The sequence below is a fragment of the Cyclopterus lumpus genome, chromosome 3 (assembly GCF_009769545.1).
Source record: "Cyclopterus lumpus isolate fCycLum1 chromosome 3, fCycLum1.pri, whole genome shotgun sequence".
NCBI classification, from domain to species: domain Eukaryota; kingdom Metazoa; phylum Chordata; class Actinopteri; order Perciformes; family Cyclopteridae; genus Cyclopterus; species Cyclopterus lumpus.
Genome location: NC_046968.1, coordinates 29,892,297 through 29,917,756, shown reverse-complemented (window position 1 = coordinate 29,917,756; position 25,460 = coordinate 29,892,297). Strand labels below are relative to the sequence as shown.

The following is a 25,460-nucleotide window of genomic DNA, read 5'->3' as shown; positions in this document are numbered from 1 at the left end:
TATGAGTTGTGAAGTCAACATATGCAGGTTTATGCAACAATGGTTGAATGTTTTATGAATATTGTTTAAATTCTATATAAATATCTTCATGGTCGTTTGGAGGTTTTGTCTTCAAAGAGGTTCCATAGTGTAGTCGTCATCACGTCTGCTTTACACGCAGAAGGTCCTGGGTTCAATCCCCAGTGGAACCAGAACTATCTCTTATAAACTTGTGTTTAAAATCAGTTGTGAAGTCAACATATGCAGGTTTATGCAACAATCGTTGCATGTTTTATGAATATTAATCAAATTCTATGAAAATATCTTAATTGTCCTTTGGAGGTTTTCTGTTCAAAGAGGTTCCATAGTGTAGTCGTCATCACGTCTGCTTTACACGCAGAAGGTCCTGGGTTCAATCCCCAGTGGAACCAGAACTATCTCTTATAAACACATGTTTAATATCAGTTGTGAAGTCAACATATGCAGGTTCATGCAACATTAGCTGCATGTTTTATGAATATTAATCAAATTCTATATTAATATCTTAATGTTCGTTTGGAGGTTTTCTCTTCAAAGAGGTTCCATAGTGTAGTCGTCATCACGTCTGCTTTACACGCAGAAGGTCCTGGGTTCAATCCCCAGTGGAACCAGAACTCTATCTTATAAACACATGTTTAATATCAGTTGTGAAGTCAACATATGCAGGTTCATGCAACAATAGCTGCATGTTTTATGAATATTAATCAAATTCTATATAAATATCTTTATGGTCCTTTGGAGGTTTTCTCTTCAAAGAGGTTCCATAGTGTAGTAGTCATCACGTCTGCTTTACACGCAGAAGGTCCTGGGTTCAATCCCCAGTGGAAACAGAACTCTATCTTATAAACACGTGTTTAATATCAGTTGTGAAGTCAACAAATGCAGGTTTATGCAACAATGGTTCCATGTTTCATGAAAATTAATCAAATTCTATATAAATATCTTAATGGTCGTTTGGAGGTTTTGTCTTCAAAGAGGTTCCATAGTGTAGTCGTCATCACGTCTGCTTTACACGCAGAAGGTCCTGGGTTCAATCCCCAGTGGAACCAGAACTATCTCTTATAAACTCGTGTTTAATATCAGTTGTGAAGTCAACATATGCAGGTTTATGCAACAATCGTTGCATGTTTTATGAATATTAATCAAATTCTATGAAAATATCTTAATTGTCCTTTGGAGGTTTTCTGTTCAAAGAGGTTCCATAGTGTAGTCGTCATCACGTCTGCTTTACACGCAGAAGGTCCTGGGTTCAATCCCCAGTGGAACCAGAACTATCTCTTATAAACACGTGTTTAATATGAGTTGTGAAGTCAACATATGCAGGTTTATGCAACAATGGCTGCATGTTTTATGATTATTAATCAAATTCTATGAAAATATCTTAATGGTCCTTTGGAGGTTATCTCTTCAAAGAGGTTCCATAGTGTAGTCGTCATCAAGTCTGCTTTACACGCAGAAGGTCCTGGGTTCAATCCCCAGTGGAACCAGAACTATCTCTTATAAACACGTGTTTAATATGAGTTGTGAAGTCAACATATGCAGGTTTATGCAACAATGGTTGAATGTTTTATGAATATTGTTTAAATTCTATATAAATATCTTCATGGTCGTTTGGAGGTTTTGTCTTCAAAGAGGTTCCATAGTGTAGTCGTCATCACGTCTGCTTTACACGCAGAAGGTCCTGGGTTCAATCCCCAGTGGAACCAGAACTATCTCTTATAAACTTGTGTTTAAAATCAGTTGTGAAGTCAACATATGCAGGTTTATGCAACAATCGTTGCATGTTTTATGAATATTAATCAAATTCTATGAAAATATCTTAATTGTCATTTGGAGGTTTTCTGTTCAAAGAGGTTCCATAGTGTAGTCGTCATCACGTCTGCTTTACACGCAGAAGGTCCTGGGTTCAATCCCCAGTGGAACCAGAACTATCTCTTATAAACACGTGTTTAATATGAGTTGTGAAGTCAACATATGCAGGTTTATGCAACAATGGCTGCATGTTTTATGATTATTAATCAAATTCTATGAAAATATCTTAATGGTCCTTTGGAGGTTATCTCTTCAAAGAGGTTCCATAGTGTAGTCGTCATCACGTCTGCTTTACACGCAGAAGGTCCTGGGTTCAATCCCCAGTGGAACCAGAACTATCTCTTATAAACACATGTTTAATATCAGTTGTGAAGTCAACATATGCAGGTTCATGCAACAATAGCTGCATGTTTTATGAATATTAATCAAATTCTATATTAATATCTTAATGTTCGTTTGGAGGTTTTCTCTTCAAAGAGTTTCCATAGTGTAGTCGTCATCAAGTCTGCTTTACACGCAGAAGGTCCTGGGTTCAATCCCCAGTGGAACCAGAACTCTATCTTACAAACACATGTTTAATATCAGTTGTGAAGTCAACATATACAGGTTCATGCAACAATAGCTGCATATTCTATGAATATTAATCAAATTCTATATTAATATCTTAATGTTCGTTTGGAGGTTTTGTCTTCAAAGAGGTTCCATAGTGTAGTCGTCATCACGTCTGCTTTACACGCAGAAGGTCCTGGGTTCAATCCCCAGTGGAACCAGAACTATCTCTTATAAACACATGTTTAATATCAGTTGTGAAGTCAACATATGCAGGTTCATGCAACAATAGCTGCATGTTTTATGAATATTAATCAAATTCTATATTAATATCTTAATGTTCGTTTGGAGGTTTTCTCTTCAAAGAGGTTCCATAGTGTAGTCGTCATCACGTCTGCTTTACACGCAGAAGGTCCTGGGTTCAATCCCCAGTGGAACCAGAACTCTATCTTATAAACACATGTTTAATATCAGTTGTGAAGTCAACATATGCAGGTTCATGCAACAATAGTTGCATGTTCTATGAATATTAATCAAATTCTATATTAATATCTTAATGTTCGTTTGGAGGTTTTGTCTTCAAAGAGGTTCCATAGTGTAGTCGTCATCACGTCTGCTTTACACGCAGAAGGTCCTGGGTTCAATCCCCAGTGGAACCAGAACTCTATCTTATAAACACATGTTTAATATCAGTTGTGAAGTCAACAAATGCAGGTTTATGCAACAATGGTTGCATGTTTCATGAATATTAATCAAATTCTATATAAATATCTTAATGTTCGTTTGGAGGTTTTCTCTTCAAAGAGGTTCCATAGTGTAGTCGTCATCACGTCTGCTTTACACGCAGAAGGTCCTGGGTTCAATCCCCAGTGGAACCAGAACTATCTCTTATAAACACGTGTTTAATATGAGTTGTGAAGTCAACATATGCAGGTTCATGCAACAATAGCTGCATGTTTTATGAATATTAATCAAATTCTATATAAATATCTTCATGGTCGTTTGGAGGTTTTGTCTTCAAAGAGGTTCCATAGTGTAGTCGTCATCACGTCTGCTTTACACGCAGAAGGTCCTGGGTTTAATCCCCAGTGGAACCAGAACTATCTCTTATAAACACGTGTTTAATATCAGTTGTGAAGTCAACATATGCAGGTTTATGCAACAATGGTTGCATATTTTATGAATATTGTTTAAATTCTATATAAATATCTTCATGGTCGTTTGGAGGTTTTCCTCTTCAACGAGGTTCCATAGTGTAGTCGTCATCACGTCTGCTTTACACGCAGAAGGTCCTGGGTTCAATCCCCAGTGGAACCAGAACTATCTCTTATAAACACGTGTTTAATATGAGTTGTGAAGTCAACATATGCAGGTTTATGCAACAATGGCTGCATGTTTTATGATTATTAATCAAATTCTATGAAAATATCTTAATGGTCCTTTGGAGTTTATCTCTTCAAAGAGGTTCCATAGTGTAGTCGTCATCAGGTCTGCTTTACACGCAGAAGGACCTGGGTTCAATCCCCAGTGGAACCAGAACTCTATCTTATAAACACATGTTTAATATCAGTTGTGAAGTCAACATATGCAGGTTTATGCAACAATAGCTGCATGTTTTATGAATAGTAATCAAATTCTATATTAATATCTTAATGTTCGTTTGGAGGTTTTTTCTTCAAAGAGGTTCCATAGTGTAGTCGTCATCACGTCTGCTTTACACGCAGAAGGTCCTGGGTTCAATCCCCAGTGGAACCAGAACTATCTCTTATAAACACATGTTTAATATCAGTTGTGAAGTCAACATATGCAGGTTCATGCAACAATAGCTGCATGTTTTATGAATATTAATCAAATTCTATATTAATATCTTAATGTTCGTTTGGAGGTTTTCTCTTCAAAGAGGTTCCATAGTGTAGTCGTCATCACGTCTGCTTTACACGCAGAAGGTCCTGGGTTCAATCCCCAGTGGAACCAGAACTCTATCTTATAAACACATGTTTAATATCAGTTGTGAAGTCAACATATGCAGGTTCATGCAACAATAGCTGCATGTTCTATGAATATTAATCAAATTCTATATTAATATCTTAATGTTCGTTTGGAGGTTTTGTCTTCAAAGAGGTTCCATAGTGTAGTCGTCATCACGTCTGCTTTACACGCAGAAGGTCCTGTGTTCAATCCCCAGTGGAACCAGAACTCTATCTTATAAACACATGTTTAATATCAGTTGTGAAGTCAACAAATGCAGGTTTATGCAACAATGGTTGCATGTTTCATGAATATTAATCAAATTCTATATAAATATCTTAATGGTCGTTTGGAGGTTTTGTCTCCAAAGAGGTTCCATAGTGTAGTCGTCATCACGTCTGCTTTACACGCAGAAGGTCCTGGGTTCTATCCCCAGTGGAACCAGAACTATCTCTTATAAACACGTGTTTAATATGAGTTGTGAAGTCAACATATGCAGGTTTATGCAACAATGGCTGCATGTTTTATGAATATTAATCAAATTCTATGAAAATATCTTAATGGTCCTTTGGAGGTTTTCTCTTCATAGAGGTTCCATAGTGTAGTCGTCATCAGGTCTGCTTTACACGCAGAAGGTCCTGGGTTCAATCCCCAGTGGAACCAGAACTCTATCTTATAAACACATGTTTAATATCAGTTGTGAAGTCAACATATGCAGGTTTATGCAACAATGGTTGCATGTTTTATGATTATTAATCAAATTCTATGAAAATATCTTAATGGTCCTTTGGAGGTTATCTCTTCAAAGAGGTTCCATAGTGTAGTCGTCATCAGGTCTGCTTTACTCGCAGAAGGACCTGGGTTCAATCCCCAGTGGAACCAGAACTCTATCTTATAAACACATGTTTAATATCAGTTGTGAAGTCAACATATGCAGGTTTATGCAACAATAGCTGCATGTTTTATGAATATTAATCAAATTCTATATTAATACTTTATGTTCGTTTGGAGGTTTTCTCTTCAAAGAGGTTCCATAGTGTAGTCGTCATCACGTCTGCTTTACACGCAGAAGGTCCTGGGTTCAATCCCCAGTGGAACCAGAACTATCTCTTATAAACACATGTTTAATATCAGTTGTGAAGTCAACATATGCAGGTTCATGCAACAATAGCTGCATGTTCTATGAATATTAATCAAATTCTATATTAATATCTTAATGTTCGTTTGGAGGTTTTGTCTTCAAAGAGGTTCCATAGTGTAGTCGTCATCACGTCTGCTTTACACGCAGAAGGTCCTGGGTTCTATCCCCAGTGGAACCAGAACTATCTCTTATAAACACATGTTTAATATCAGTTGTGAAGTCAACAAATGCAGGTTTATGCAACAATGGTTGCATGTTTTATGAATATTAATCAAATTCTATGAAAATATCTTAATGGTCCTTTGGAGGTTTTCTCTTCATAGAGGTTCCATAGTGTAGTCGTCATCAGGTCTGCTTTACACGCAGAAGGTCCTGGGTTCAATCCCCAGTGGAACCAGAACTCTATCTTATAAACACATGTTTAATATCAGTTGTGAAGTCAACATATGCAGGTTTATGCAACAATGGTTGCATGTTTCATGAATATTAATCAAATTCTATATAAATATCTTCATGGTCGTTTGGAGGTTTTGTCTCCAAAGAGGTTCCATAGTGTAGTCGTCATCACGTCTGCTTTACACGCAGAAGGTCCTGGGTTCAATCCCCAGTGGAACCAGAACTATATCTTATAAACACATGTTTAGTATCAGTTGTGAAGTCAACAAATGCAGGTTTATGCAACAATGGTTGCATGTTTTATGAATATTGTTTAAATTCTATATAAATATCTTCATGGTCGTTTGGAGGTTTTGTCTTCAAAGAGGTTCCATAGTGTAGTCGTCATCACGTCTGCTTTACACGCAGAAGGTCCTGGGTTCAATCCCCAGTGGAACCAGAACTATCTCTTATAAACTCGTGTTTAATATCAGTTGTGAAGTCAACATATGCAGGTTTATGCAACAATAGCTGCATGTTTTATGAATATTAATCAAATTCTATATTAATATCTTAATGTTCGTTTGGAGGTTTTCTCTTCAAAGAGGTTCCATAGTGTAGTCGTCATCATGTCTGCTTTACACGCAGAAGGTCCTGGGTTCAATCCCCAGTGGAACCAGAACTATCTCTTATAAACTCGTGTTTAATATCAGTTGTGAAGTCAACATATGCAGGTTTATGCAACAATCGTTGCATGGTTTATGAATATTAATCAAATTCTATGAAAATATCTTAATTGTCCTTTGGAGGTTTTCTGTTCAAAGAGGTTCCATAGTGTAGTCGTCATCACGTCTGCTTTACACGCAGAAGGTCCTGGGTTCAATCCCCAGTGGAACCAGAACTATCTCTTATAAACACGTGTTTAATATGAGTTGTGAAGTCAACATATGCAGGTTTATGCAACAATGGCTGCTTGTTTTATGATTATTAATCAAATTCTATGAAAATATCTTAATGGTCCTTTGGAGGTTATCTCTTCAAAGAGGTTCCATAGTGTAGTCGTCATCACGTCTGCTTTACACGCAGAAGGTCCTGGGTTCAATCCCCAGTGGAACCAGAACTATCTCTTATAAACACATGTTTAATATCAGTTGTGAAGTCAACATATGCAGGTTCATGCAACAATAGCTGCATGTTTTATGAATATTAATCAAATTCTATATTAATATCTTAATGTTCGTTTGGAGGTTTTCTCTTCAAAGAGGTTCCATAGTGTAGTCGTCATCACGTCTGCTTTACACGCAGAAGGTCCTGGGTTCAATCCCCAGTGGAACCAGAACTCTATCTTATAAACACATGTTTAATATCAGTTGTGAAGTCAACATATACAGGTTCATGCAACAATAGCTGCATGTTCTATGAATATTAATCAAATTCTATATTAATATCTTAATGTTCGTTTGGAGGTTTTGTCTTCAAAGAGGTTCCATAGTGTAGTCGTCATCACGTCTGCTTTACACGCAGAAGGTCCTGGGTTCAATCCCCAGTGGAACCAGAACTATCTCTTATAAACACATGTTTAATATCAGTTGTGAAGTCAACATATGCAGGTTCATGCAACAATAGCTGCATGTTTTATGAATATTAATCAAATTCTATATTAATATCTTAATGTTCGTTTGGAGGTTTTCTCTTCAAAGAGGTTCCATAGTGTAGTCGTCATCACGTCTGCTTTACACGCAGAAGGTCCTGGGTTCAATCCCCAGTGGAACCAGAACTCTATCTTATAAACACATGTTTAATATCAGTTGTGAAGTCAACATATGCAGGTTCATGCAACAATAGCTGCATGTTCTATGAATATTAATCAAATTCTATATAATATCTTAATGTTCGTTTGGAGGTTTTGTCTTCAAAGAGGTTCCATAGTGTAGTCGTCATCACGTCTGCTTTACACGCAGAAGGTCCTGGGTTCAATCCCCAGTGAAACCAGAACTCTATCTTATAAACACATGTTTAATATCAGTTGTGAAGTCAACAAATGCAGGTTTATGCAACAATGGTTGCATGTTTCATGAATATTAATCAAATTCTATATAAATATCTTAATGGTCGTTTGGAGGTTTTGTCTCCAAAGAGGTTCCATAGTGTAGTCGTCATCACGTCTGCTTTACACGCAGAAGGTCCTGGGTTCTATCCCCAGTGGAACCAGAACTATCTCTTATAAACACGTGTTTAATATGAGTTGTGTAGTCAACATATGCAGGTTTATGCAACAATGGCTGCATGTTTTATGAATATTAATCAAATTCTATGAAAATATCTTAATGGTCCTTTGGAGGTTTTCTCTTCATAAAGGTTCCATAGTGTAGTCGTCATCAGGTCTGCTTTACACGCAGAAGGTCCTGGGTTCAATCCCCAGTGGAACCAGAACTCTATCTTATAAACACATGTTTAATATCAGTTGTGAAGTCAACATATGCAGGTTTATGCAACAATGGTTGCATGTTTTATGAATATTGTTTAAATTCTATATAAATATCTTCATGGTCGTTTGGAGGTTTTGTCTTCAAAGAGGTTCCATAGAGTAGTCGTCATCACGTCTGCTTTACACGCAGAAGGTCCTGGGTTCAATCCCCAGTGGAACCAGAACTATCTCTTATAAACACGTGTTTAATATCAGTTGTGAAGTCAACATATGCAGGTTTATGCAACAATGGTTGCATATTTTATGAATATTGTTTAAATTCTATATAAATATCTTCATGGTCGTTTGGAGGTTTTCCTCTTCAACGAGGTTCCATAGTGTAGTCGTCATCACGTCTGCTTTACACGCAGAAGGTCCTGGGTTCAATCCCCAGTGGAACCAGAACTATCTCTTATAAACACGTGTTTAATATGAGTTGTGAAGTCAACATATGCAGGTTTATGCAACAATGGCTGCATGTTTTATGATTATTAATCAAATTCTATGAAAATATCTTAATGGTCCTTTGGAGGTTATCTCTTCAAAGAGGTTCCATAGTGTAGTCGTCATCAGGTCTGCTTTACTCGCAGAAGGACCTGGGTTCAATCCCCAGTGGAACCAGAACTCTATCTTATAAACACATGTTTAATATCAGTTGTGAAGTCAACATATGCAGGTTTATGCAACAATAGCTGCATGTGTTATGAATATTAATCAAATTCTATATTAATATCTTAATGTTCGTTCGGAGGTTTTCTCTTCAAAGAGGTTCCATAGTGTAGTCGTCATCACGTCTGCTTTACACGCAGAAGGTCCTGGGTTCAATCCCCAGTGGAACCAGAACTATCTCTTATAAACACATGTTTAATATCAGTTGTGAAGTCAACATATGCAGGTTCATGCAACAATAGCTGCATGTATTATGAATATTAATCAAATTCTATATTAATATCTTAATGTTCGTTTGGAGGTTTTCTCTTCAAAGAGGTTCCATAGTGTAGTCGTCATCACGTCTGCTTTACACGCAGAAGGTCCTGTGTTCAATCCCCAGTGGAACCAGAACTCTATCTTATAAACACATGTTTAATATCAGTTGTGAAGTCAACATATGCAGGTTCATGCAACAATAGCTGCATGTTCTATGAATATTAATCAAATTCTATATTAATATCTTAATGTTCGTTTGGAGGTTTTGTCTTCAAAGAGGTTACATAGTGTAGTCGTCATCATGTCTGCTTTACACGCAGAAGGTCCTGGGTTCTATCCCCAGTGGAACCAGAACTATCTCTTATAAACACATGTTTAATATCAGTTGTGAAGTCAACAAATGCAGGTTTTTGCAACAATGGTTGCATGTTTTATGAATATTAATCAAATTCTATGAAAATATCTTAATGGTCCTTTGGAGGTTTTCTCTTCATAGAGGTTCCATAGTGTAGTCGTCATCAGGTCTGCTTTACACGCAGAAGGTCCTGGGTTCAATCCCCAGTGGAACCAGAACTCTATCTTATAAACACATGTTTAATATCAGTTGTGAAGTCAACATATGCAGGTTTATGCAATAATGGTTGCATGTTTCATGAATATTAATCAAATTCTATATAAATATCTTAATGGTCGTTTGGAGGTTTTGTCTCCAAAGAGGTTCCATAGTGTAGTCGTCATCACGTCTGCTTTACACGCAGAAGGTCCTGGGTTCAATCCCCAGTGGAACCAGAACTATCTCTTATAAACACGTGTTTAATATGAGTTGTGAAGTCAACATATGCAGGTTTATGCAACAATGGTTGCATATTTTATGAATATTGTTTAAATTCTATATAAATATCTTCATGGTCGTTTGGAGGTTTTCCTCTTCAACGAGGTTCCATAGTGTAGTCGTCATCACGTCTGCTTTACACGCAGAAGGTCCTGGGTTCAATCCCCAGTGGAACCAGAACTATCTCTTATAAACACGTGTTTAATATGAGTTGTGAAGTCAACATATGCAGGTTTATGCAACAATGGCTGCATGTTTTATGATTATTAATCAAATTCTATGAAAATATCTTAATGGTCCTTTGGAGGTTATCTCTTCAAAGAGGTTCCATAGTGTAGTCGTCATCAGGTCTGCTTTACTCGCAGAAGGACCTGGGTTCAATCCCCAGTGGAACCAGAACTCTATCTTATAAACACATGTTTAATATCAGTTGTGAAGTCAACATATGCAGGTTTATGCAACAATAGCTGCATGTTTTATGAATATTAATCAAATTCTATATTAATATCTTAATGTTCGTTTGGAGGTTTTCTCTTCAAAGAGGTTCCATAGTGTAGTCGTCATCACGTCTGCTTTACACGCAGAAGGTCCTGGGTTCAATCCCCAGTGGAACCAGAACTATCTCTTATAAACACATGTTTAATATCAGTTGTGAAGTCAACATATGCAGGTTCATGCAACAATAGCTGCATGTTTTATGAATATTAATCAAATTCTATATTAATATCTTAATGTTCGTTTGGAGGTTTTCTCTTCAAAGAGGTTCCATAGTGTAGTCGTCATCACGTCTGCTTTACATGCAGAAGGTCCTGGGTTCAATCCCCAGTGGAACCAGAACTCTATCTTATAAACACATGTTTAATATCAGTTGTGAAGTCAACATATGCAGGTTCATGCAACAATAGCTGCATGTTCTATGAATATTAATCAAATTCTATATTAATATCTTAATGGTCGTTTGGAGGTTTTGTCTCCAAAGAGGTTCCATAGTGTAGTCGTCATCACGTCTGCTTTACACGCAGAAGGTCCTGGGTTCTATCCCCAGTGGAACCAGAACTATCTCTTATAAACACGTGTTTAATATGAGTTGTGAAGTCAACATATGCAGGTTTATGCAACAATGGCTGCATGTTTTATGAATATTAATCAAATTCTATGAAAATATCTTAATGGTCCTTTGGAGGTTTTCTCTTCATAGAGGTTCCATAGTGTAGTCGTCATCAGGTCTGCTTTACACGCAGAAGGTCCTGGGTTCAATCCCCAGTGGAACCAGAACTCTATCTTATAAACACATGTTTAATATCAGTTGTGAAGTCAACATATGCAGGTTTATGCAACAATGGTTGCATGTTTTATGAATATTGTTTAAATTCTATATAAATATCTTCATGGTCGTTTGGAGGTTTTGTCTTCAAAGAGGTTCCATAGTGTAGTCGTCATCACGTCTGCTTTACACGCAGAAGGTCCTGGGTTTAATCCCCAGTGGAACCAGAACTATCTCTTATAAACACGTGTTTAATATCAGTTGTGAAGTCAACATATGCAGGTTTATGCAACAATGGTTGCATATTTTATGAATATTGTTTAAATTCTATATAAATATCTTCATGGTCGTTTGGAGGTTTTCCTCTTCAACGAGGTTCCATAGTGTAGTCGTCATCACGTCTGCTTTACACGCAGAAGGTCCTGGGTTCAATCCCCAGTGGAACCAGAACTATCTCTTATAAACACGTGTTTAATATGAGTTGTGAAGTCAACATATGCAGGTTTATGCAACAATGGCTTTATGTTTTATGATTATTAATCAAATTCTATGAAAATATCGTAATGGTCCTTTGGAGTTTATCTCTTCAAAGAGGTTCCATAGTGTAGTCGTCATCAGGTCTGCTTTACTCGCAGAAGGTCCTGGGTTCAATCCCCAGTGGAACCAGAACTCTATCTTATAAACACATGTTTAATATCAGTTGTGAAGTCAACATATGCAGGTTTATGCAACAATAGCTGCATGTTTTATGAATATTAATCAAATTCTATATTAATATCTTAATGTTCGTTTGGAGGTTTTTTCTTCAAAGAGGTTCCATAGTGTAGTCGTCATCACGTCTGCTTTACACGCAGAAGGTCCTGGGTTCAATCCCCAGTGGAACCAGAACTATCTCTTATAAACACATGTTTAATATCAGTTGTGAAGTCAACATATGCAGGTTCATGCAACAATAGCTGCATGTTTTATGAATATTAATCAAATTCTATATTAATATCTTAATGTTCGCTTGGAGGTTTTCTCTTCAAAGAGGTTCCATAGTGTAGTCGTCATCACGTCTGCTTTACACGCAGAAGGTCCTGGGTTCAATCCCCAGTGGAACCAGAACTCTATCTTATGAACACATGTTTAATATCAGTTGTGAAGTCAACATATGCAGGTTCATGCAACAATAGCTGCATGTTCTATGAATATTAATCAAATTCTATATTAATATCTTAATGTTCGTTTGGAGGTTTTCTCTTCAAAGAGGTTCCATAGTGTAGTCGTCATCACGTCTGCTTTACACGCAGAAGGTCCTGGGTTCTATCCCCAGTGGAACCAGAACTATCTCTTATAAACACGTGTTTAATATGAGTTGTGAAGTCAACATATGCAGGTTTATGCAACAATGGCTGCATGTTTTATGATTATTAATCAAATTCTATGAAAATATCTTAATGGTCCTTTGGAGGTTTTCTCTTCATAGAGGTTCCATAGTGTAGTTGTCATCAGGTCTGCTTTACACGCAGAAGGTCCTGGGTTCAATCCCCAGTGGAACCAGAACTCTATCTTATAAACACATGTTTAATATGAGTTGTGAAGTCAACATATGCAGGTTTATGCAACAATGGCTGCATGTTTTATGAATATTAATCAAATTCTATGAAAATATCTTAATGGTCCTTTGGAGGTTTTCTCTTCATAGAGGTTCCATAGTGTAGTTGTCATCAGGTCTGCTTTACACGCAGAAGGTCCTGGGTTCAATCCCCAGTGGAACCAGAACTCTATCTTATAAACACATGTTTAATATCAGTTGTGAAGTCAACATATGCAGGTTTATGCAACAATGGTTGCATGTTTCATGAATATTAATCAAATTCTATATAAATATCTTAATGGTCGTTTGGAGGTTTGTCTCTCAAAGAGGTTCCATTGTGTAGTCGTCATCACGTCTGCTTTACACGCAGAAGGTCCTGGGTTCTATCCCCAGTGGAACCAGAACTATCTCTTATAAACACGTGTTTAATATGAGTTGTGAAGTCAACATATGCAGGTTTATGCAACAATGGCTGCATGTTTTATGAATATTAATCAAATTCTATGAAAATATCTTAATGGTCCTTTGGAGGTTTTCTCTTCATAGAGGTTCCATAGTGTAGTCGTCATCAGGTCTGCTTTACACGCAGAAGGTCCTGGGTTCAATCCCCAGTGGAACCAGAACTCTATCTTATAAACACATGTTTAATATCAGTTGTGAAGTCAACATATGCAGGTTTATGCAACAATGGTTGCATGTTTCATGAATATTAATCAAATTCTATATAAATATCTTAATGTTCGTTTGGAGGTTTTCTCTTCAAAGAGGTTCCATAGTGTAGTCGTCATCAGGTCTGCTTTACACGCAGAAGGTCCTGGGTTCAATCCCCAGTGGAACCAGAACTCTATCTTATAAACACATGTTTAATATCAGTTGTGAAGTCAACAAATGCAGGTTTATGCAACAATGGTTGCATGTTTTATGAATATTGTTTAAATTCTATATAAATATCTTCATGGTCGTTTGGAGGTTTTCTCTTCAAAGAGGTTCCATAGTGTAGTAGTCATCACGTCTGCTTTACACACAGAAGGTCCTGGGTTCAATCCCCAGTGGAACCAGAACTATCTCTTATAAACACATGTTTAATATCAGTTGTGAAGTCAACATATGCAGGTTCATGCAACAATAGCTGCATGTTTTATGAATATTAATCAAATTCTATATTAATATCTTAATGTTCGTTTGGAGGTTTTCTCTTCAAAGAGGTTCCATAGTGTAGTCGTCATCACGTCTGCTTTACACGCAGAAGGTCCTGGGTTCAATCCCCAGTGGAACCAGAACTCTATCTTATAAACACATGTTTAATATGAGTTGTGAAGTCAACATATGCAGGTTTATGCAACAATGGCTGCATGTTTTATGAATATTAATCAAATTCTATGAAAATATCTTAATGGTCCTTTGGAGGTTTTCTCTTCATAGAGGTTCCATAGTGTAGTTGTCATCAGGTCTGCTTTACACGCAGAAGGTCCTGGGTTCAATCCCCAGTGGAACCAGAACTCTATCTTATAAACACATGTTTAATATCAGTTGTGAAGTCAACATATGCAGGTTTATGCAACAATGGTTGCATGTTTCATGAATATTAATCAAATTCTATATAAATATCTTAATGGTCGTTTGGAGGTTTTGTCTCCAAAGAGGTTCCATTGTGTAGTCGTCATCACGTCTGCTTTACACGCAGAAGGTCCTGGGTTCTATCCCCAGTGGAACCAGAACTATCTCTTATAAACACGTGTTTAATATGAGTTGTGAAGTCAACATATGCAGGTTTATGCAACAATGGCTGCATGTTTTATGAATATTAATCAAATTCTATGAAAATATCTTAATGGTCCTTTGGAGGTTATCTCTTCAAAGAGGTTCCATAGTGTAGTCGTCATCAGGTCTGCTTTACACGCAGAAGGTCCTGGGTTCAATCCCCAGTGGAACCAGAACTCTATCTTATAAACACATGTTTAATATCAGTTGTGAAGTCAACATATGCAGGTTTATGCAACAATGGTTGCATGTTTCATGAATATTAATCAAATTCTATATAAATATCTTAATGTTCGTTTGGAGGTTTTCTCTTCAAAGAGGTTCCATAGTGTAGTCGTCATCAGGTCTGCTTTACACGCAGAAGGTCCTGGGTTCAATCCCCAGTGGAACCAGAACTCTATCTTATAAACACATGTTTAATATCAGTTGTGAAGTCAACAAATGCAGGTTTATGCAACAATGGTTGCATGTTTTATGAATATTGTTTAAATTCTATATAAATATCTTCATGGTCGTTTGGAGGTTTTCTCTTCAAAGAGGTTCCATAGTGTAGTAGTCATCACGTCTGCTTTACACACAGAAGGTCCTGGGTTCAATCCCCAGTGGAACCAGAACTATCTCTTATAAACACATGTTTAATATCAGTTGTGAAGTCAACATATGCAGGTTCATGCAACAATAGCTGCATGTTTTATGAATATTAATCAAATTCTATATTAATATCTTAATGTTCGTTTGGAGGTTTTCTCTTCAAAGAGGTTCCATAGTGTAGTAGTCATCACGTCTGCTTTACACGCAGAAGGTCCTGGGTTCAATCCCCAGTGGAACCAGAACTCTATCTTATAAACACATGTTTAATATCAGTTGTGAAGTCAACATATGCAGGTTTATGCAACAATGGTTGCATGTTTCATGAATATTAATCAAATTCTATATAAATATCTTAATGGTCGTTTGGAGGTTTTGTCTCCAAAGAGGTTCCATTGTGTAGTCGTCATCACGTCTGCTTTACACGCAGAAGGTCCTGGGTTCTATCCCCAGTGGAACCAGAACTATCTCTTATAAACACGTGTTTAATATGAGTTGTGAAGTCAACATATGCAGGTTTATGCAACAATGGCTGCATGTTTTATGAATATTAATCAAATTCTATGAAAATATCTTAATGGTCCTTTGGAGGTTTTCTCTTCATAGAGGTTCCATAGTGTAGTCGTCATCAGGTCTGCTTTACACGCAGAAGGTCCTGGGTTCAATCCCCAGTGGAACCAGAACTCTATCTTATAAACACATGTTTAATATCAGTTGTGAAGTCAACATATGCAGGTTTATGCAACAATGGTTGCATGTTTCATGAATATTAATCAAATTCTATATAAATATCTTAATGTTCGTTTGGAGGTTTTGTCTCCAAAGAGGTTCCATAGTGTAGTCGTCATCACGTCTGCTTTACACGCAGAAGGTCCTGGGTTCAATCCCCAGTGGAACCAGAACTCTATCTTATAAACACGTGTTTAATATCAGTTGTGAAGTCAACATATGCAGGTTTATGCAACAATGGTTGCATGTTTTATGAATATTAATCAAATTCTATGAAAATGTCTTAATTGTCATTTGGATGTTTTCTCTTCAAAGAGGTTCCATAGTGTAGTCGTCATCACGTCTGCTTTACACGCTTAAGGTCCTGGGTTCAATCCCCAGTGGAACCAGAACTATCTCTTATAAAAAAGTGTTTAATATCAATTGTGAAGTCAACATATGCAGGTTTATGCAACAATGGCTGCATGTTTTATGAATATTGATCAAATTCTATATAAATATCTTAATGGTCCTTTGGAGGTTTTGTCTTCAAAGAGTTTCCATAGTGTAGTCGTCATCATGTCTGCTTAACACGCAGAAGGTCCTGGGTTCAATCCCCAGTGGAACCAGAAATATCTCTTATAAACACGTGTTTAATATCAGTTGTGAAGTCAACAAATGCAGGTTTATGCAACAATGGTTGCATGTTTCATTAATATTGATCAAATTCTATATAAATATCTTAATGTTCATTTGGAGGTTTTAACTTCAAAGAGGTTCCATAATGTAGTCGTCATCACGTCTGCTTTGCACGCTGAAGGTCCTGGGTTCAATCCCCAGTGGAACCAGAACTATCTCTTATAAAAAAGTGTTTAATATCAGTTGTGAAGTCAACAAATGCAGGTTTATGCAACAATGGTTGCATGTTTTATGAATATTAATCAAATTCTATGAAAATTTCTTAATTGTCATTTGGATGTTTTCTCTTCGTAGAGGTTCCATATTGTAGTCGTCATCTTGTCTGCTTTACACGCAGAAGGTCCTGGGTTCTATCCCCAGTGGAACCAGAACTATCTCTTATAAACACGTGTTTAATATGAGTTGTGAAGTCAACATATGCAGGTTTATGCAACAATGGTTGCATGTTTCATGAATATTAATCAAATTCTATATAAATATCTTAATGTTCGTTTGGAGGTTTTGTCTCCAAAGAGGTTCCATAGTGTATTCGTCATCACGTCTGCTTTACACGCAGAAGGTCCTGGGTTCAATCCCCAGTGGAACCAGAACTCTATCTTATAAACACGTGTTTAATATCAGTTGTGAAGTCAACATATGCAGGTTTATGCAACAATGGTTGCATGTTTTATGAATATTAATCAAATTCTATGAAAATGTCTTAATTGTCATTTGGATGTTTTCTCTTCAAAGAGGTTCCATAGTGTAGTCGTCATCACGTCTGCTTTACACGCATAAGGTCCTGGGTTCAATCCCCAGTGGAACCAGAACTATCTCTTATAAAAAAGTGTTTAATATCAATTGTGAAGTCAACATATGCAGGTTTATGCAACAATGGCTGCATGTTTTATGAATATTGATCAAATTCTATATAAATATCTTAATGGTCCTTTGGAGGTTTTGTCTTCAAAGAGTTTCCATAGTGTAGTCGTCATCATGTCTGCTTAACACGCAGAAGGTCCTGGGTTCAATCCCCAGTGGAACCAGAACTATCTCTTATAAACACGTGTTTAATATCAGTTGTGAAGTCAACAAATGCAGGTTTATGCAACAATGGTTGCATGTTTCATTAATATTGATCAAATTCTATATGAATATCTTAATGTTCATTTGGAGGTTTTAACTTCAAAGAGGTTCCATAATGTAGTCGTCATCACGTCTGCTTTGCACGCTGAAGGTCCTGGGTTCAATCCCCAGTGGAACCAGAACTATCTCTTATAAAAAAGTGTTTAATATCAGTTGTGAAGTCAACAAATGCAGGTTTATGCAACAATGGTTGCATGTTTTATGAATATTAATCAAATTCTATGAAAATTTCTTAATTGTCATTTGGATGTTTTCTCTTCGTAGAGGTTCCATATTGTAGTCGTCATCTTGTCTGCTTTACACGCAGAAGGTCCTGTGTTCAATCCCCATTGGAACCAGAATTATCTCTTATAAAAAAGTGTTTAATATCAGTTGTGAAGTCAACAAATGCAGGTTTATGCAACAATGGTTGCATGTTTTATGAATATTAATCAAATTCTATGAAAATTTCTTAATTGTCATTTGGAGGTTTTCTCTTTATAGAGGTTCCATAGTGTAGTCGTCATCACGTCTGCTTTACACGCAGAAGGTCCTGGGTTCAATCCCCAGTGGAACCAGAATTATCTCTTATAAACACGTGTTTAATATCAGTTGTAAAGTCAACAAATGCAGGTTTATGCAACAATGGTTGCATGTTTTATGAATATTAATCAAATTCTATGAAAATTTCTTAATTGTCATTTGGAGGTTTTCTCTTTATAGAGGTTCCATAGTGTAGTCGTCATCACGTCTGCTTTACACGCAGAAGGTCCTGGGTTCAATCCCCATTGGAACCAGAATTATCTCTTATAAAAAAGTGTTTAATATCAGTTGTGAAGTCAACAAATGCAGGTTTATGCAACAATGGTTGCATGTTTTATGAATATTAATCAAATTCTATGAAAATTTCTTAATTGTCATTTGGAAGTTTTCTCTTCATAGAGGTTCCATAGTGTAGTTGTCATCTTGTCTGCTTAAGACGCAGAAGGTCCTGGGTTCAATCCCCATTGGAACCAGAACTATCTCTTATAAAAAAGTGTTTAATATCAGTTGTGAAGTCAACAAATGCAGGTTTATGCAACAATGGTTGCATGTTTTATGAATATTAATCAAATTCTATATAAATATCTTAATGTTCGTTTGGAGGTTTCGTCTTCAAAGAGTTTCCATACTGTAGTCGTCATCACGTCTGCTTTACACGCAGAAGGTCCTGGGTTCAATCCCCAGTGGAACCAGAACTCTATCTTATAAACACGTGTTTAATGTCAGTTGTGAAGTCAACATATGCAGGTTTATGCAACAATGGTTGCATGTTTCATGAATATTAATCAAATTCTATATTAATATCTTAATGTTCGTTTGGAGGTTTTGTCTCCAAAGAGGTTCCATAGTGTAGTCGTCATCACGTATGCTTTGCACGCTGAAGGTCCTGGGTTCAATCCCCAGTGGAACCAGAACTATCTCTTATAAAAAAGTGTTTAATATCAGTTGTGAAGTCAACAAATGCAGGTTTATGCAACAATGGTTGCATGTTTTATGAATATTAATCAAATTCTATGAACATTTCTTAATTGTCATTTGGAGGTTTCCTCTTCAACGAGGTTCCATAGTGTAGTCGTCATCACGTCTGCTTTACACGCAGAAGGTCCTGGGTTCAAACCCCAGTGGAACCAGAACTCCATCTTATAAACACATGTTTAATATCAGTTGTGAAGTCAACATATGCAGGTTTATGCAACAATGGCTGCATGTTTTATGAATATTGATCACATTCTATATAAATATCTTCATGGTCGTTTGGAAGTTTTTCCTTTTCAACGAGGTTCCATAGTGTAGTCGTCATCTTGTCTGCTTAACACGCAGAAGGTCCTGGGTTCAATCCCCATTGGAACCAGAACTATCTCTTATAAAAAAGTGTTTAATATCAGTTGTGAAGTCAACAAATGCAGTTTTTTGCAACAATGGTTGCATGTTTTATGAATATTAATCAAATTCTATGAAAATTTCTTAATTGTCATTTGGAGGTTTTCTCTTTATAGAGGTTCCATAGTGTAGTAGTCATCACGTCTGCTTTACACGCAGAAGGTCCTGGGTTCAATCCCCAGTGGAACCAGAACTCTATCTTATAAACACGTGTTTAATATCAATTGTGAAGTCAACATATGCAGGTTTATGCAACAATGGCTGCATGTTTTATGAATATTGTTTACATTCTATATAAATATCTTAATGGTCCTTTGGAGGTTTTCTCTTCAAAGAGGTTCCATAGTGTAGTCGTCATCAGGTCTGCTTTACCCGCAGAAGGTCCTGGGTTCAATCCCCAGTGGAACCAGAACTATCTCTTATAAACACGTGTTTAATATCAGTTGTAAAGTCAACATATGCAGGTTTATGCAACAATGTCTGCATGTTTTATGAATATTGATCAAATTCTATATAAATATCTTAATGGTCCTTTGGAGGTTTTGTCTTCAAAGAGGTTCCATAATGTAGTCGTCATCACGTCTCTTTTACACGCAGAAGGTCCTGGGTTCAATCCCCAGTGGAACCAGAACTATCTCTTATAAACACGTGTTTAATATCAGTTGTGAAGTCAACATATGCAGGTTTATGCAACAATGGTTCCATGTTTTATGAATATTAATCAAATTCTATGAAAATATCTTAATGGTCCTTTGGAGGTTTTGTCTTCAAAAAGGTTCCATAGTGTAGTCGTCATCACGTCTGCTTTACACGCAGAAGGTCCTGGGTTCAATCCCCAGTGGAACCAGAACTATCTCTTATAAACACGTGTTTAATATCAGTTGTGAAGTCAACATATGCAGGTTTATGCAACAATGGTTCCATGTTTTATGAATATTAATCAAATTCTATGAAAATATCTTAATGGTCCTTTGGAGGTTTTGTCTTCAAAAATGTTCCATAGTGTAGTCGTCATCACGTCTGCTTTACACGCAGAAGGTCCTGGGTTCAATCCCCATTGGAACCAGAACTATCTCTTATCTCACGTGCACACACTCACCGCCACACTTCTGGTCTCAGGACTAAAGACTGAAAACAAAGCTGCAGCCTTTACGTCCTCATTAGACGTTCCTGCAATAGTGACAAGATCTCTGCGTGTGTGCGTGCGCGTGCGTGCGCGTGCGTGTGTGTGTGTGTGTTCTTTGCTAACTGCTGTTGTTCTGCAGACAGAGACGCTGAGAGACTGAAGATATTCCAATTGTTAACTCATCTATTTGTGATTCACACGTTGCTCATGTCGTCTCATCTTGATATCTAAATATGATCTGACATCACAGAGCGTCACGTGAGCTGCTGATCACAAACAACACGCTCTGTTCCACGGCTATCGCCATGGTAACAGTCACCGCATTTCACCACGATGAGGACTTTGAGAGCTAAACAGACTTTGTTGACGGCAGAAATCAATCATGAAGAATTTAATGAATAAATAAGCAAAACATAAGGAGATTAATTAATTAATTAACCAAGATCCACCATGAGAATAACATAAACAATAGAACCATGAATTACATCCAGAGCAATGTGCGTGTGTGTGTGTGTGTACGTGTTTGTGTGAGTGTGTTTGTGTGTGTGTGTGTACGTGTGTGTTTGTGTGTTTGTGTGTGTTTGTGTTTGTGTGTGTGTGTGTGTGTACGTGTGTGTGTGTGTTTGTGTGTGTGTACGTGTGTGTGTGTGTGTGAGTGTGTATATATATATAAAATATGTATATATTATATATAGAATTATATAATATTATGTGTATATATATATATTATTTATATATAATATTTATATATTAAATATATTATATATAATATATTAATATAAATAATATATGTTATATATATATAATATAAATATATATATATAATATATATATAAATATAAATATATATATATATTTATATTTATGTATTATATATGAATATTTATGTATATTAACGATTCAGTTAATTTCCATCCAAGTCTGAACTTGATGTTGTTCCTCATTAATAACTCACAAACACTGTTTCCTTGTTCCAGTTGCATGCTGGGAACAAAGCAGATTGATGCTCTTGCCTTTAAAACAGTGTAGCCAATGATGTGCTGGTGTGTCTCCAGGTGAGAATATATCATGGCTATTATTACCTGAGGCTCTGCACAGCATCCATCACACACACACACCATTCCTACATTACCAACCAAGTGAGGACCTCTGTTTCTGGTCATTTAGAGAAGATATGAATGTAAACATAAAAGCTGTACAGGGACTTGAACCATCAACCTCTGGAGTCCATGGACGCGCCGGTGTTTACGTGACGGTGATATTAATATCTCTGTGGTATAGCGGCACATATTATGGTTCTGTTGTTGCCGTAGTCTGTAGACGTTCTCCTTCTGTGTTCTTCTTCTTCACGACATCGTACGTGACTCACACAGCGAGCCGAGAGCTTGGACGTGAAACCAACCAATGAACACTCAGTAAACCACTAAGCACCGCCCACTTTACGCTTCAGAGAAACACTGTTCGGAGTCAGTAAATAGTTTTTATAGAGAGGACATGTTCTGTTCTGGTTTAGAAAACTGTTCTTGAAAAACAGACTAAAATATAGAGTAAATATTATATACACATCCCATAATGCTGCAGTATGAAGTCATTTCTTAGGCCCATTTCATCTCTCTCACGATGAGATGAAAGTCTTCAGAACTACTCAATATGTTCTCGTGTTTCGATGACTGGCTTCAGTCTCTTGTTGTTGTTGTTGTTGTTGTTGTTGTTGTTGTGGTCTCACTTAATAAATAAATGAATACAAGGAATCTTGCCTTATTAAAAGAGGATATTTATATATTTTTTTATAATTCCGGCGCCGCTCGTGTGGCTGCCTTTTACAGTAGCTCCAGCTCACTACCGAGTTTTTTTCTTACATTATGTTATTTTGTTACTTCTTGTCGCTTTTTCCCATCATATTAGTTACCGTTCCTAATCGGTACATTATGGCAGCTAGACACGTCGAGCTTGTCGTGGTCTATCTGCTGCTAATCAAACTTTTCACCTCCGTGTCTGGGGACCCAGCATGCAGCCATGGTCCAGTTGTTGTTTTTTCAAGGGACCAACTGTTGGCATTTCGGGACGCGCGGTGCTACTACCCGTGGAGAGACCCGATGTTCCCCGTGAGTTGAGGAGGAAGAAACGTGGATGCCGGGCGGGGGCGGAACGTCGCGCCAGGAGAAGACGTTACAAACCCGTCCTACCCTCCATCATCATGGGAAACGTGAGGTCTCTCTCCAACAAGATGGACGAGCTAGCGGCGCTAACTCACCATCAGAGTGAATACCGGCAGTGTAGCCTCATGGTGTTCACGGAGACTTGGCTAACGGAGCTAATTCCGGACACGCACGCTACGCTGGACGGGTTCCGCATCATACGGGCGGACAGGACAGTGGAGAGCGGTAAGAGGAAGGGAGGAGGACTGGCAGTGTTTGTTAATGATAGATGGTGTAACTCTGGGCACATCACTGTTAAAGAGCAGACCTGCACAACGGACATTGAGCTGTTAGCTGTTAGCATGAGGCCATACTATATGCCAAGGGAATTCTCGCATGTTGTCATGGTGGCTGCGTACATCCCCCCCTCTGCTGACGCTGAAGCGGCCTGTGACGTCATCCACTCAGCGACGAGCAGGCTGCTGACACAACACCCCAATGCCCTCCTCCTTCTCTCTGGGGACTTTAACCATGCCCCTCCGTCCTCCACTCTGCCCACATTCACCCAGTACGTCACATGCCACACCAGAGACAATAAGACACTGGATCTCCTCTATGCCAACACCAAGGAGGCATACTCATCATCACCTCTCCCTCCCCTGGGCCGATCTGACCACAACCTGGTGCACCTCCTGCCTGTGTACACCACTCTTGCACAGAAGCAGCCAGCTGTGACCCGCACAGTTAGACAATGGACCGATGGAGCCGAGGAGGCTCTGAAGGACTGTTTTGAGACAACTGTGATGCCCATGGGGAAGACATTCACGGTCTCACCGACTGCATCACAGACTACATCAACTTCTGTGTTGAGAACACCCACCAGGACTGTACGGTGCTTCTCAAATGGCAAACCCTGGATCTCTCCGGAGATATGCCCTCCTCAAGGAGAAGAGGAGGGTCTTGCAACAAGGGATCTGGCAACAAGGAGGCGCTGAGGACTGTGCAGAGGGAGCTGAGGATGAAGATCAGGGAGGGTAAAGATGTCTACAGGACCAGGATGGAGGACCAGCTGCAGCAGATCAATATCATTGAGGTCTGGAAGGGCCTCAAGGCGATTTCTGGGTTCAAGAGGCTCAACCAACAGCCTGAGGGGGACCATAAGTGGGTGAATGATCTGAACTCATTTTTTAACAGATTTGACCAACCATCCACCCCTCCCCCCACCCAGACCTCCCTGCTGCTCCCTTCATCATCGAGAATTCAGTCAACAACTTCTCTCGTTCTGGTGGATTTATTCTCTGATCACAAGCAAAGTAAAGCGCTGACATTGCAACGCCAGGGGAGTCACAACAACTCTAGAACTCTAGACCCCTAGAACTCTAGAACCCTAGAACTCTAGAACTCTAGACCCCTAGAACTCTAGAACCCTAGAACTCTAGAACTCTAGACCCCTAGAACTCTAGAACCCTAGAACTCTAGAACTCTAGACCCCTAGAACTCTAGAACTCTAGACCCCTAGAACTCTAGAACTCTAGACCTAGAACCTGATAAACCAGTCAACATTTCATGAGACTAGTCGATGACATTCCTGTGTTTCAGTAGCCTGAAAAAAGCATAACATTATAACAATATATAAGCACTTATATTATCAATATATATAATGATATATAAATATATTGATATATTTATATATTTATATATATCATTATATATATTGATATATATAAATATATATCAATATATATTGCGTCCTAACTCAGAAGCTTCTGCAGTTCTCCTTCCCTTCTTTCCTTCCATTTCTTCCTAAACTAGGAAGCTTCCTTCTTCCTCTCGGGAAGTTACTGAACATAACAACATAACGAGTGTCTCGATTTAGAAAATGTGATACATCGAACCAAATTCTGGTTCCTTTAAATATCCATCCTTTACTTTGTGGGATCCACATGAACGAGTCAACACATGTTCATGGATAAGATGTTTAAAGAGTGGAGAATAAAACCCGATGACTGGTGGTATCGAGTCTGGAGCCTTTAAACTTCCAGCTAACTGTTTTTTTACAGAATATTCTCAGATTTAAAGCCGGTTGTACTGTCTCTTTAAAAAGGGATCGAGGAGACATGTCTTCCTTTAAAGGAAACAGATGATGCCTTTGAGACGCGTGGGACAAACCTGAAGTTTATTACTCACTAAATACAGAAGCTCAACCTGAGGACGGCGGCTCCCTGCTGGTCTTAAAAAAAGACCCCGCGGTTGTTTTCACTTTGTGCTGATCAATCGTTTTGTGCGTCTTCTCTCCTTAAAATATCTGATCTGGGAAACGAAGGAATGAAGGAACGAGCCTGAGCTCCTGAGGCGAAGATCTACAGCGGAGAAACGTCCTCCAGCGAAGCCTGAACTTTGGTTTAACTTTGCTCCAAGTTACCGGAGACGCCGTCAGAAGAGGATCCGTGTGTGTGTGTCTGTGTGTGTGTGTGTGTGTTA

At 38.0% G+C, this 25,460-nt stretch overlaps 84 non-coding genes across 84 annotated transcripts; all 84 read left to right on the top strand.

The window, feature by feature from the left end:
- The first annotated feature begins 118 nt into the window (after positions 1–118).
- On the top strand, positions 119–191 carry trnav-uac. Its single transcript has one exon. It is a non-coding gene; the product is annotated as a tRNA-Val (tRNA).
- Positions 192–337: 146 nt separating this feature from the next.
- On the top strand, positions 338–410 carry trnav-uac. The gene has a single exon. It is a non-coding gene; the product is annotated as a tRNA-Val (tRNA).
- A 146-nt stretch (positions 411–556) lies between these two features.
- Positions 557–629, top strand: trnav-uac. Its single transcript has one exon. It is a non-coding gene; the product is annotated as a tRNA-Val (tRNA).
- A 146-nt stretch (positions 630–775) lies between these two features.
- On the top strand, positions 776–848 carry trnav-uac. The gene has a single exon. It is a non-coding gene; the product is annotated as a tRNA-Val (tRNA).
- Positions 849–994: 146 nt separating this feature from the next.
- trnav-uac lies at positions 995–1,067 on the top strand. The gene has a single exon. It is a non-coding gene; the product is annotated as a tRNA-Val (tRNA).
- A 146-nt stretch (positions 1,068–1,213) lies between these two features.
- On the top strand, positions 1,214–1,286 carry trnav-uac. Its single transcript has one exon. It is a non-coding gene; the product is annotated as a tRNA-Val (tRNA).
- Positions 1,287–1,432: 146 nt separating this feature from the next.
- trnav-uac lies at positions 1,433–1,505 on the top strand. The gene has a single exon. It is a non-coding gene; the product is annotated as a tRNA-Val (tRNA).
- A 146-nt stretch (positions 1,506–1,651) lies between these two features.
- Positions 1,652–1,724, top strand: trnav-uac. Its single transcript has one exon. It is a non-coding gene; the product is annotated as a tRNA-Val (tRNA).
- Positions 1,725–1,870: 146 nt separating this feature from the next.
- Positions 1,871–1,943, top strand: trnav-uac. The gene has a single exon. It is a non-coding gene; the product is annotated as a tRNA-Val (tRNA).
- Positions 1,944–2,089: 146 nt separating this feature from the next.
- trnav-uac lies at positions 2,090–2,162 on the top strand. The gene has a single exon. It is a non-coding gene; the product is annotated as a tRNA-Val (tRNA).
- Positions 2,163–2,308: 146 nt separating this feature from the next.
- trnav-uac lies at positions 2,309–2,381 on the top strand. Its single transcript has one exon. It is a non-coding gene; the product is annotated as a tRNA-Val (tRNA).
- Positions 2,382–2,527: 146 nt separating this feature from the next.
- Positions 2,528–2,600, top strand: trnav-uac. The gene has a single exon. It is a non-coding gene; the product is annotated as a tRNA-Val (tRNA).
- A 146-nt stretch (positions 2,601–2,746) lies between these two features.
- On the top strand, positions 2,747–2,819 carry trnav-uac. Its single transcript has one exon. It is a non-coding gene; the product is annotated as a tRNA-Val (tRNA).
- Positions 2,820–2,965: 146 nt separating this feature from the next.
- Positions 2,966–3,038, top strand: trnav-uac. The gene has a single exon. It is a non-coding gene; the product is annotated as a tRNA-Val (tRNA).
- A 146-nt stretch (positions 3,039–3,184) lies between these two features.
- On the top strand, positions 3,185–3,257 carry trnav-uac. Its single transcript has one exon. It is a non-coding gene; the product is annotated as a tRNA-Val (tRNA).
- Positions 3,258–3,403: 146 nt separating this feature from the next.
- Positions 3,404–3,476, top strand: trnav-uac. The gene has a single exon. It is a non-coding gene; the product is annotated as a tRNA-Val (tRNA).
- A 147-nt stretch (positions 3,477–3,623) lies between these two features.
- Positions 3,624–3,696, top strand: trnav-uac. The gene has a single exon. It is a non-coding gene; the product is annotated as a tRNA-Val (tRNA).
- Positions 3,697–3,842: 146 nt separating this feature from the next.
- On the top strand, positions 3,843–3,915 carry trnav-uac. The gene has a single exon. It is a non-coding gene; the product is annotated as a tRNA-Val (tRNA).
- A 146-nt stretch (positions 3,916–4,061) lies between these two features.
- Positions 4,062–4,134, top strand: trnav-uac. The gene has a single exon. It is a non-coding gene; the product is annotated as a tRNA-Val (tRNA).
- A 146-nt stretch (positions 4,135–4,280) lies between these two features.
- Positions 4,281–4,353, top strand: trnav-uac. The gene has a single exon. It is a non-coding gene; the product is annotated as a tRNA-Val (tRNA).
- A 146-nt stretch (positions 4,354–4,499) lies between these two features.
- trnav-uac lies at positions 4,500–4,572 on the top strand. The gene has a single exon. It is a non-coding gene; the product is annotated as a tRNA-Val (tRNA).
- Positions 4,573–4,718: 146 nt separating this feature from the next.
- Positions 4,719–4,791, top strand: trnav-uac. Its single transcript has one exon. It is a non-coding gene; the product is annotated as a tRNA-Val (tRNA).
- Positions 4,792–4,937: 146 nt separating this feature from the next.
- On the top strand, positions 4,938–5,010 carry trnav-uac. The gene has a single exon. It is a non-coding gene; the product is annotated as a tRNA-Val (tRNA).
- Positions 5,011–5,374: 364 nt separating this feature from the next.
- Positions 5,375–5,447, top strand: trnav-uac. Its single transcript has one exon. It is a non-coding gene; the product is annotated as a tRNA-Val (tRNA).
- Positions 5,448–5,593: 146 nt separating this feature from the next.
- trnav-uac lies at positions 5,594–5,666 on the top strand. The gene has a single exon. It is a non-coding gene; the product is annotated as a tRNA-Val (tRNA).
- Positions 5,667–5,812: 146 nt separating this feature from the next.
- Positions 5,813–5,885, top strand: trnav-uac. Its single transcript has one exon. It is a non-coding gene; the product is annotated as a tRNA-Val (tRNA).
- A 146-nt stretch (positions 5,886–6,031) lies between these two features.
- On the top strand, positions 6,032–6,104 carry trnav-uac. Its single transcript has one exon. It is a non-coding gene; the product is annotated as a tRNA-Val (tRNA).
- A 146-nt stretch (positions 6,105–6,250) lies between these two features.
- On the top strand, positions 6,251–6,323 carry trnav-uac. The gene has a single exon. It is a non-coding gene; the product is annotated as a tRNA-Val (tRNA).
- Positions 6,324–6,469: 146 nt separating this feature from the next.
- trnav-uac lies at positions 6,470–6,542 on the top strand. The gene has a single exon. It is a non-coding gene; the product is annotated as a tRNA-Val (tRNA).
- A 146-nt stretch (positions 6,543–6,688) lies between these two features.
- trnav-uac lies at positions 6,689–6,761 on the top strand. Its single transcript has one exon. It is a non-coding gene; the product is annotated as a tRNA-Val (tRNA).
- A 146-nt stretch (positions 6,762–6,907) lies between these two features.
- Positions 6,908–6,980, top strand: trnav-uac. Its single transcript has one exon. It is a non-coding gene; the product is annotated as a tRNA-Val (tRNA).
- Positions 6,981–7,126: 146 nt separating this feature from the next.
- Positions 7,127–7,199, top strand: trnav-uac. Its single transcript has one exon. It is a non-coding gene; the product is annotated as a tRNA-Val (tRNA).
- A 146-nt stretch (positions 7,200–7,345) lies between these two features.
- Positions 7,346–7,418, top strand: trnav-uac. The gene has a single exon. It is a non-coding gene; the product is annotated as a tRNA-Val (tRNA).
- Positions 7,419–7,564: 146 nt separating this feature from the next.
- trnav-uac lies at positions 7,565–7,637 on the top strand. Its single transcript has one exon. It is a non-coding gene; the product is annotated as a tRNA-Val (tRNA).
- Positions 7,638–7,782: 145 nt separating this feature from the next.
- Positions 7,783–7,855, top strand: trnav-uac. The gene has a single exon. It is a non-coding gene; the product is annotated as a tRNA-Val (tRNA).
- Positions 7,856–8,001: 146 nt separating this feature from the next.
- Positions 8,002–8,074, top strand: trnav-uac. The gene has a single exon. It is a non-coding gene; the product is annotated as a tRNA-Val (tRNA).
- A 146-nt stretch (positions 8,075–8,220) lies between these two features.
- Positions 8,221–8,293, top strand: trnav-uac. Its single transcript has one exon. It is a non-coding gene; the product is annotated as a tRNA-Val (tRNA).
- A 146-nt stretch (positions 8,294–8,439) lies between these two features.
- Positions 8,440–8,512, top strand: trnav-uac. The gene has a single exon. It is a non-coding gene; the product is annotated as a tRNA-Val (tRNA).
- Positions 8,513–8,659: 147 nt separating this feature from the next.
- trnav-uac lies at positions 8,660–8,732 on the top strand. Its single transcript has one exon. It is a non-coding gene; the product is annotated as a tRNA-Val (tRNA).
- Positions 8,733–9,097: 365 nt separating this feature from the next.
- trnav-uac lies at positions 9,098–9,170 on the top strand. The gene has a single exon. It is a non-coding gene; the product is annotated as a tRNA-Val (tRNA).
- A 146-nt stretch (positions 9,171–9,316) lies between these two features.
- On the top strand, positions 9,317–9,389 carry trnav-uac. Its single transcript has one exon. It is a non-coding gene; the product is annotated as a tRNA-Val (tRNA).
- A 146-nt stretch (positions 9,390–9,535) lies between these two features.
- trnav-uac lies at positions 9,536–9,608 on the top strand. Its single transcript has one exon. It is a non-coding gene; the product is annotated as a tRNA-Val (tRNA).
- A 146-nt stretch (positions 9,609–9,754) lies between these two features.
- On the top strand, positions 9,755–9,827 carry trnav-uac. Its single transcript has one exon. It is a non-coding gene; the product is annotated as a tRNA-Val (tRNA).
- A 146-nt stretch (positions 9,828–9,973) lies between these two features.
- Positions 9,974–10,046, top strand: trnav-uac. Its single transcript has one exon. It is a non-coding gene; the product is annotated as a tRNA-Val (tRNA).
- Positions 10,047–10,193: 147 nt separating this feature from the next.
- On the top strand, positions 10,194–10,266 carry trnav-uac. Its single transcript has one exon. It is a non-coding gene; the product is annotated as a tRNA-Val (tRNA).
- A 365-nt stretch (positions 10,267–10,631) lies between these two features.
- trnav-uac lies at positions 10,632–10,704 on the top strand. Its single transcript has one exon. It is a non-coding gene; the product is annotated as a tRNA-Val (tRNA).
- A 146-nt stretch (positions 10,705–10,850) lies between these two features.
- On the top strand, positions 10,851–10,923 carry trnav-uac. Its single transcript has one exon. It is a non-coding gene; the product is annotated as a tRNA-Val (tRNA).
- Positions 10,924–11,069: 146 nt separating this feature from the next.
- Positions 11,070–11,142, top strand: trnav-uac. The gene has a single exon. It is a non-coding gene; the product is annotated as a tRNA-Val (tRNA).
- Positions 11,143–11,288: 146 nt separating this feature from the next.
- On the top strand, positions 11,289–11,361 carry trnav-uac. The gene has a single exon. It is a non-coding gene; the product is annotated as a tRNA-Val (tRNA).
- A 146-nt stretch (positions 11,362–11,507) lies between these two features.
- Positions 11,508–11,580, top strand: trnav-uac. Its single transcript has one exon. It is a non-coding gene; the product is annotated as a tRNA-Val (tRNA).
- Positions 11,581–11,727: 147 nt separating this feature from the next.
- trnav-uac lies at positions 11,728–11,800 on the top strand. Its single transcript has one exon. It is a non-coding gene; the product is annotated as a tRNA-Val (tRNA).
- A 365-nt stretch (positions 11,801–12,165) lies between these two features.
- Positions 12,166–12,238, top strand: trnav-uac. Its single transcript has one exon. It is a non-coding gene; the product is annotated as a tRNA-Val (tRNA).
- Positions 12,239–12,384: 146 nt separating this feature from the next.
- Positions 12,385–12,457, top strand: trnav-uac. The gene has a single exon. It is a non-coding gene; the product is annotated as a tRNA-Val (tRNA).
- A 146-nt stretch (positions 12,458–12,603) lies between these two features.
- On the top strand, positions 12,604–12,676 carry trnav-uac. The gene has a single exon. It is a non-coding gene; the product is annotated as a tRNA-Val (tRNA).
- Positions 12,677–12,822: 146 nt separating this feature from the next.
- On the top strand, positions 12,823–12,895 carry trnav-uac. The gene has a single exon. It is a non-coding gene; the product is annotated as a tRNA-Val (tRNA).
- Positions 12,896–13,041: 146 nt separating this feature from the next.
- trnav-uac lies at positions 13,042–13,114 on the top strand. The gene has a single exon. It is a non-coding gene; the product is annotated as a tRNA-Val (tRNA).
- Positions 13,115–13,260: 146 nt separating this feature from the next.
- On the top strand, positions 13,261–13,333 carry trnav-uac. The gene has a single exon. It is a non-coding gene; the product is annotated as a tRNA-Val (tRNA).
- Positions 13,334–13,479: 146 nt separating this feature from the next.
- Positions 13,480–13,552, top strand: trnav-uac. The gene has a single exon. It is a non-coding gene; the product is annotated as a tRNA-Val (tRNA).
- A 146-nt stretch (positions 13,553–13,698) lies between these two features.
- On the top strand, positions 13,699–13,771 carry trnav-uac. The gene has a single exon. It is a non-coding gene; the product is annotated as a tRNA-Val (tRNA).
- A 146-nt stretch (positions 13,772–13,917) lies between these two features.
- trnav-uac lies at positions 13,918–13,990 on the top strand. Its single transcript has one exon. It is a non-coding gene; the product is annotated as a tRNA-Val (tRNA).
- Positions 13,991–14,136: 146 nt separating this feature from the next.
- Positions 14,137–14,209, top strand: trnav-uac. The gene has a single exon. It is a non-coding gene; the product is annotated as a tRNA-Val (tRNA).
- A 146-nt stretch (positions 14,210–14,355) lies between these two features.
- Positions 14,356–14,428, top strand: trnav-uac. Its single transcript has one exon. It is a non-coding gene; the product is annotated as a tRNA-Val (tRNA).
- Positions 14,429–14,574: 146 nt separating this feature from the next.
- Positions 14,575–14,647, top strand: trnav-uac. The gene has a single exon. It is a non-coding gene; the product is annotated as a tRNA-Val (tRNA).
- Positions 14,648–14,793: 146 nt separating this feature from the next.
- Positions 14,794–14,866, top strand: trnav-uac. The gene has a single exon. It is a non-coding gene; the product is annotated as a tRNA-Val (tRNA).
- Positions 14,867–15,012: 146 nt separating this feature from the next.
- Positions 15,013–15,085, top strand: trnav-uac. The gene has a single exon. It is a non-coding gene; the product is annotated as a tRNA-Val (tRNA).
- A 146-nt stretch (positions 15,086–15,231) lies between these two features.
- Positions 15,232–15,304, top strand: trnav-uac. Its single transcript has one exon. It is a non-coding gene; the product is annotated as a tRNA-Val (tRNA).
- Positions 15,305–15,450: 146 nt separating this feature from the next.
- trnav-uac lies at positions 15,451–15,523 on the top strand. The gene has a single exon. It is a non-coding gene; the product is annotated as a tRNA-Val (tRNA).
- Positions 15,524–15,669: 146 nt separating this feature from the next.
- Positions 15,670–15,742, top strand: trnav-uac. The gene has a single exon. It is a non-coding gene; the product is annotated as a tRNA-Val (tRNA).
- A 146-nt stretch (positions 15,743–15,888) lies between these two features.
- Positions 15,889–15,961, top strand: trnav-uac. The gene has a single exon. It is a non-coding gene; the product is annotated as a tRNA-Val (tRNA).
- A 146-nt stretch (positions 15,962–16,107) lies between these two features.
- On the top strand, positions 16,108–16,180 carry trnav-uac. The gene has a single exon. It is a non-coding gene; the product is annotated as a tRNA-Val (tRNA).
- Positions 16,181–16,326: 146 nt separating this feature from the next.
- Positions 16,327–16,399, top strand: trnav-uac. The gene has a single exon. It is a non-coding gene; the product is annotated as a tRNA-Val (tRNA).
- Positions 16,400–16,545: 146 nt separating this feature from the next.
- On the top strand, positions 16,546–16,618 carry trnav-aac. Its single transcript has one exon. It is a non-coding gene; the product is annotated as a tRNA-Val (tRNA).
- Positions 16,619–17,202: 584 nt separating this feature from the next.
- trnav-uac lies at positions 17,203–17,275 on the top strand. Its single transcript has one exon. It is a non-coding gene; the product is annotated as a tRNA-Val (tRNA).
- A 146-nt stretch (positions 17,276–17,421) lies between these two features.
- trnav-uac lies at positions 17,422–17,494 on the top strand. The gene has a single exon. It is a non-coding gene; the product is annotated as a tRNA-Val (tRNA).
- A 146-nt stretch (positions 17,495–17,640) lies between these two features.
- trnav-aac lies at positions 17,641–17,713 on the top strand. Its single transcript has one exon. It is a non-coding gene; the product is annotated as a tRNA-Val (tRNA).
- Positions 17,714–18,297: 584 nt separating this feature from the next.
- Positions 18,298–18,370, top strand: trnav-uac. Its single transcript has one exon. It is a non-coding gene; the product is annotated as a tRNA-Val (tRNA).
- Positions 18,371–18,516: 146 nt separating this feature from the next.
- On the top strand, positions 18,517–18,589 carry trnav-uac. The gene has a single exon. It is a non-coding gene; the product is annotated as a tRNA-Val (tRNA).
- A 146-nt stretch (positions 18,590–18,735) lies between these two features.
- Positions 18,736–18,808, top strand: trnal-aag. The gene has a single exon. It is a non-coding gene; the product is annotated as a tRNA-Leu (tRNA).
- Positions 18,809–18,954: 146 nt separating this feature from the next.
- trnav-uac lies at positions 18,955–19,027 on the top strand. Its single transcript has one exon. It is a non-coding gene; the product is annotated as a tRNA-Val (tRNA).
- A 146-nt stretch (positions 19,028–19,173) lies between these two features.
- On the top strand, positions 19,174–19,246 carry trnaa-ugc. The gene has a single exon. It is a non-coding gene; the product is annotated as a tRNA-Ala (tRNA).
- A 146-nt stretch (positions 19,247–19,392) lies between these two features.
- Positions 19,393–19,465, top strand: trnav-uac. The gene has a single exon. It is a non-coding gene; the product is annotated as a tRNA-Val (tRNA).
- A 367-nt stretch (positions 19,466–19,832) lies between these two features.
- trnav-uac lies at positions 19,833–19,905 on the top strand. Its single transcript has one exon. It is a non-coding gene; the product is annotated as a tRNA-Val (tRNA).
- A 146-nt stretch (positions 19,906–20,051) lies between these two features.
- Positions 20,052–20,124, top strand: trnav-uac. Its single transcript has one exon. It is a non-coding gene; the product is annotated as a tRNA-Val (tRNA).
- A 365-nt stretch (positions 20,125–20,489) lies between these two features.
- trnav-uac lies at positions 20,490–20,562 on the top strand. Its single transcript has one exon. It is a non-coding gene; the product is annotated as a tRNA-Val (tRNA).
- The last annotated feature ends 4,898 nt before the right edge of the window (positions 20,563–25,460 follow it).